This window comes from Trachymyrmex septentrionalis, unplaced genomic scaffold (assembly GCF_001594115.1).
Source record: "Trachymyrmex septentrionalis isolate Tsep2-gDNA-1 unplaced genomic scaffold, Tsep1.0 scaffold243, whole genome shotgun sequence".
Taxonomy (NCBI): Eukaryota; Metazoa; Arthropoda; class Insecta; order Hymenoptera; family Formicidae; genus Trachymyrmex; species Trachymyrmex septentrionalis.
This window is the reverse complement of record NW_017305401.1, coordinates 41790-48195: the sequence shown is the minus strand read 5'-3', so window position 1 is coordinate 48195 and position 6406 is coordinate 41790. Positions and strand designations below refer to the sequence as shown.

Sequence of the window (6406 nt, the reverse complement as noted above, 5' to 3'; positions counted from 1 at the left end):
CGTTATATATATATATATATATATTTTTTTTTTACCGTGTCGCCGAAATGCGCAGTCGAGACCGCGAAGCCGGCCACCACGAATGTAATTCGTGGTCTCGTCTCATTCGTATATCGCGAACCACCTGCGCGATCGAGATAGGAAAATCGTTCTCTTATCGCGTCGTCGTGTCCTCGTTCGAGTCCTCCTCGTGAATCTGGTTTCGATCGTTACGTTATCGCTCAGCGATTCTCCAGCAACGTTTTCTCCCAATTGTGATACAAATATTCGTAGCGACGACGCGCTGCCTCGACGATTCGAATCGTCGATTTCACGGAGCCCAGAAAGTTTCGCAAACAGTTCTTCCTTCTCTCTCTCTCTCTCTCTCTCTCTCTTTCTTTTCCTCCGTTATCCTTGGCGTGTCTCCTCAGTGTTAAAACCGAGAGTCCATCATCCGGTACCTAACGATCTGTCAGCACTGATCGGTGCTCTCTCTCTCTCTCTCTCTCTCTCTCTCTCTCTTACGCGCGCGCGCGCGTTATCGTGGGCAGGTACACCTTGAATTATCGGCAATTGGCATCCGCAACGTTATTGGCATTTGAACGATCGAGCGGCCGTCGTGCAGAAAATTGTAAACTTCTCCTCCACCTACCTGCCTTTACCTCACCCGTTGCCCATTTCCAGCGCCCTGCACGAGGCGTAGCGTGTTTACACTCGCGCGCGCGTGTGCTACGTGTTCCATGCACACGTGCTCTCTCTCTCTCTCTCTCTCTCCCCCCCCCTTCTCTCACTCCTCCCCCTGACATCGTGTCTTTTTCCCTTTTCCATTTTGCCACTCTCTTTGTCCCTCCGTCTCTCGTCTCGCGCCGACGAGCAAACCCGTAAATCACCTATCTGCCCTCCCTCTCCTCCGTTCCCCATGTCTTTCTCTCTCTCTCTACGCCGTACGGGTTATCGGTGTGGAGTAAAGGAAAAACTCCAGCGGATTTATCGATCAGACATTAGGTGATCGGCGCGATGTTATTGGCATGACGCGGGCTCCGATTACTATGCACGCCGGGTCTTTCGCCGTTCCCCCCACTCTTTCCCTCCGTCTTCTTTTTTTTCTCTCCAGACATCCTACATATTCATGCGCGTGCTGTACCGTGTGTCGATCCGTCCGTTCGTCCATCCATCCCGTCCATCCATATGTACGTACGTACGTCCGTTAGCCCGGTCGATCCGCGCGCGAAACACACGCGCGTGCAGCGGAGCGCGCGCGCGTGCGCGCGAGCGTGTTTTGCGTCGGCGTGCGCACATGCAGGTTTCGTACATTCGATGGATCGTACGTGTATGCAATATACGCACACGTGTATACGTATACGTGGATACGTACGGCGCGAGTCAGCGTCGATTGCGTCGCTGTCGAGGTCGGGGCACGCAACGCACGATATACGTCGATGGGGGCCGTGTGGGCACCTTATATCCGGTGACACGCGTGCCCGCGCATCTTTATTAATCGTTCGCCCGTTAGCCCGCCTTCGAGATCTCAACGTCTGTCAACGTTAGAAATTAACGCGTTCGCGCGCCCGAGCCCCGAATCGATCGTCATCCTGGTTAATCGCGTGACTACTAGAGACGTTACACCTAACAGAATCTGGTTATAAGCGATTTTGTGAAAACCTTACGAGAGAGAAAAATAATACTATGTCTCTGTATGTACAGGGTGTCTGTTAAGTAAGGTCGGAGCCGCATTGGGGGCGTAGAATGGGTCAAGGGGAACTAAAAAGTTTTATATCATTTTGCAATTTTCGCGATAGTTAACAAGATGTTAATTACTAAAAATGACCGAACATTCGTCTTCTATCTAATTTTTTTCTATCTAATACTATCGACTTTGCCGAAAAACTGTGAGAGACAAAAATTGTTTATTTTCTTCTCGTAAAGTTCTGAGAATTTTTTCAGAATTTTTTAATACCATATTTTCTCATGATAATAAAAATAAGGAAATGCAGTACTAAAAAGTTGATAAGAAATACTGAAAAAATTCTTAGAGTTCTATGAGATGAAAATAAACAATCTGAGGAGTGAAAATTGGACCAGTCTTTTAAAAGAAGAAAGAATGGATCAATTTTCAATCTAATGCCCGTTCCTACTGGTATAGCTAATTTGAATCTTGGTTCTAATTCTTAGAATTAGAAAAAAAAATGAAGAATCAGCTGAATCGAGATTAAAGTTAATCTATATTGATAGAAACGGATTAGAGTGAGATTTCATTTTTCAGAATAAGATCACATAAAAAATTTTAGAGAATACGCTATCTCACTTTGACTTATACAGTCTCACTTTATAATCTTAATTAAGTTTACAGAGCAAAATAGTAGAAATTAAAGTGAGATGGTATACTCTCTAAATTTTTTAGAGTGAAATTTTCACTCTAATCCTGGAGTCACTGACCAGTTTACTCTACGTAGAGGAAGTATTCGCTTTAATAGAGTGAATTCTTTCACACTAAGATAAAAAAATGAAAAGTTTCACTCTTATTTTAAAAATGAAATTGTTAATGCTCTAAACTTCACTCCAACTTAAAGTGCAGAAATCTCGCTTAACGCCTGCTCAGCTCTTGTTCTCGTACAAGTGCCGTTTATAATTGCAATTATTAACTGTATATTTAGTTGTTTTGAGTGTATATGAACAATGTCAAGTGTTTGACAAACTCGGGAATGAATCTATCAGAGGTAAACTGGTTTATACATTTGTACATACATGAAATAGAAATCAAAAGGATACGAACAGAGGTTAAGATATTTCGTATAGGTACTTTATGATAACGAAATAAATGTATTTCTACTGAAAACGTTAATAAAATGTAATAAATCGAAATTCATGTCTTCGATCTTTAATATGTTTGTACTCCTGTACAGATAAAGTACTTAGAGATTTCACGACTTGGTCAAAAAATGCCTGCGACTTTATGATTACGTCACAAAACGTCCTCTCTCTCCGAGAAAAGTCACTCCTTTTAGAGTTGAAGGATAAATCCAAACGAAGAGTGAACAATTTCACTCCATTTGGATTGGCAGTATTTTCATGAATATTTGGAGGAGTGATTTCACTTCAAGAAATTTCAAGAGTACGCAGGGGAACAGAAACATATATATTATACCTTCGTCTCTTTCAAGATTTTGACAAAATTTTTTGTGGCCGGACTATCTCTAAGCCCGCACCATCGCGCATGATTCTCGCGAGGCGTCGTTAATTCCGCCGTCGTTAATTAGCGGAACGGCGACGACGGTGGTGATGGTTTATCGCGCGAGGCGGTTTATCCGCGGGATCGGCTTTGCGGGGAACGCGAGACGCACGACGATATACCGTGCTCGCGTCTTATATACGGTGTAGTGTATAAACGCCGCGCGACGCCACTGCGCCGCCGTGTCGCGGGACCACCTACGACAAATGTGGCAGCCCGCAAATAATACCGGGCGTGTGTTGTACCACCGGCGACAGCACCGGAGATACAGGGCTCTAACTGCCAACGCGGTATCGTGGTTTAGTGCCTCCGATTATTTCCCTTCCTCCCTTACGGGCGACGTGCGTACACATATATTTACGGGATGTCCCTTCGAGAGAGATCGCTAGACAAAAATGCGCGCAGGGCGATAACAGAAAGATTTGAGGAAACCTGTAATATTAATTGGTGTCAAAAATCCACGGATTTCGGTGTGTGTTCGAGTAAATCTTCGATCGCGTAAATGCACGTAAATGATTAATAAAATCTGTTTTTATTTTTTTTATTTTATGTTTCGTATCGTTCTACAGGGTTGGCACAAAGCTGGGAATCAAAGAATTGTCAAGGAAATCGAAAACGGTTAGGAAATTTTGCGGAAAATTTTCCGGAAAGTTTAAATTTTCGGCTTAAATATCAAATTTATCTCGACAAAATATTGTACTTAAAGGTTTCTGAATCGAGATGAAAATGCAAATAATTATAAAATATTATCGACGATCAGAGGAAAATCATGAAATATTTTGTCTGAAAATTAGGGGGAAGAGTTAATTTTACGAATTTCTGACAATCCTGGAAGAAATCTAATTTGCGAATCAATTGTTAGGAATCATCACTCACACACACAAAACACAGCACAGATCTCCAAAGGATACTTTAAAAACGTCTCCATGCTCTAAGGACGCTTCTAGGACATCTCTTCCAGGATAAAGTGTACCGTATGAGCGTTAAACCTTAAAAATGTATGATAATTTTGCTAGTATAAACTGTTCCGAACCGGTCGAAGAAGTTACAATCGAAGAACGAAAAAGACACTCTGTATATTCTCCTCCGCGAGAGGAGGATACGCTCGTCTTCTCGTAAAATACCGAACCGCCTTCCGTTTGCGGCCCTTAAACGACGGATCGGCATGTACAGTATCTCACTATAATGGTGCTTGCTGCAGAAGGGCCGATAACGTCGACCTCGTTGGCCGATTTAAGAGACGGTGCGCCGATTGAAAATTATTGGCCGTGCAGGTATACGAGTTGCTTCACGCGCCGTTCCTCTTCCGAAACTCTCTCGGTCCCAAGAGTTTGCTTCGGTAATTATTACACATATATTTGAATTAAAATTTCCGCAATGACGATATCCGTTGTACTTGAAAGAAAAAAAAAGAAAAAAAAAAATCGTGTCCAGATGTAGAGACGTTCGATCAGCATTCTCGACAAATATAATAATAATATCTCGATAAATATATTATTAGGACAATAAAACGTAATAAAAGCCATGCTGAGAGAGCCGCCGTGACCTTTCGGATCGCCGCGAGGTGGGATAGATCGGGGAAAGATTGGCAATCGATTGAAATTAAATAGACGCGCGCACTAAGTGGAAGTGCGTAAGAATAGTCTGAACTCCGAGGGAAAGGCCCACTTTTCTTCGCGTACGTGCAAAACTTACATATACATATCACTCTCCCGATGCCCCATCCTCCCTTCTTCCTTGCCACCTCCGCGCGTTTCGCTTCCCCTCGTCCCCCATCTCGATCGGCTTTCGAACAATAGCACCTCGGCTGCACGGTGGATGAACTTCTGAGGCTGGAATCGGCTCTGCCCACTCTGTAAATTGCGTTTTCGTAAAAATATTCATAGATCGAAGAGAGAGAAGAGAGGTCGGGCCGATCTAAAGCGGCAGCCTACATCCTGCTGCACGGCTAAATGCAGCATGGATATATAGGCCTCGATCGCTGATACGCCATTGTACGGAAAAATGGATCATTGAGCGAGATTTCGACACGGCGAACACGATGGGTTGAATAACGTGAAAACGTACTACGCATAGAGAGAACAGTATCAATCATGTAAATGTACATTGTTGGATATCAAAGGGGGCGACTCAATTTCTCAAGTTAAATAATATTCTGTTATTTTTAACACACTTCCATGTGTGTCAAAATGTAAATCGATTCATTTCTGTAATTGGTTTCAAAGTAAACAACATTTATTTTATTTAACGTATTTAGTAAATAATAGATTAAATGTTTAGTCAAATTTAATTTTTTTTTTTTTTTTTTTTTTTCAATTAAATTGTTTAACTCTATTGTTTTAGTTAAATTAATGATATATTGAGTAGAAGCAGTAACGACCTATAGAAATGATTAAAAATAACTCAAATTAAGGTATAATTTGACATTAATTCAGTGTATTTCCTTTTACTGTAAAACTGGAATATAACAACATTATTACAAAAATTGACGATTAATGTGTATATTTTTGTTAATCACATTAATAAAACATACACACAAATTATCAGTCATTTCGAAGAAATGTCGAATATTTTTGGTACGAACGATATTTCTTCGAAATACATGATCAACGTTATAATTTTTAGTGTAAATTTTTTCGTGAATTGTGCTACAAATGTAAATAAAAACCTACGCGCGCTGATCGCGAACGATTACATTGTTATCGATTCGTTTACGAACTCGTCCCACATCCAGGATGAATTTACACAGAGATTATTTTTTTCATTTTTTTTCTTTTTTTTATTTCTTTTTCTTTCAATTCAATTTGATAATGAAGCTAGACCCCGCGCCTTCAATTAAACTCGTTTATCCTTGTTATGCCATCTTCCTCGTTCTCCTCTCTTCTCTCTTTCCTACGCCCAGACTCAACCGCGGAGAAACTTGTTCCTTTTTCTACGGCGATGCTCGATTAATCCGAGACAAGATCGGCCTCTCGTACGATCACGAAACTCATTTGTTTCTCTATACCGTCCGTATACACACGCGCGTATTAGTAAACTCGTTTCGATCGGGCGCATTTAAACCGCCACCATCATCATCAATCTGGCAATCATCGACTAGTAAAGTTGTTCGGCGATCGGCTTGATCGTGCAAATCGGTTTAGCGCAGGTCGGCTACGCGCCTCTCGTTACATTGCGAGAAGCCGCGTGGTATTTATT

General features: G+C 41.9%; 1 protein-coding gene across 5 annotated transcripts in view; it reads left to right on the top strand.

Moving 5' to 3' along the window:
* Positions 1 to 6406, top strand: part of LOC108748823 (putative transcription factor SOX-15) — a 54163-nt gene that overhangs the window by 33438 nt on the left and 14319 nt on the right. The gene's annotated exons all lie outside the window — the stretch shown is intronic.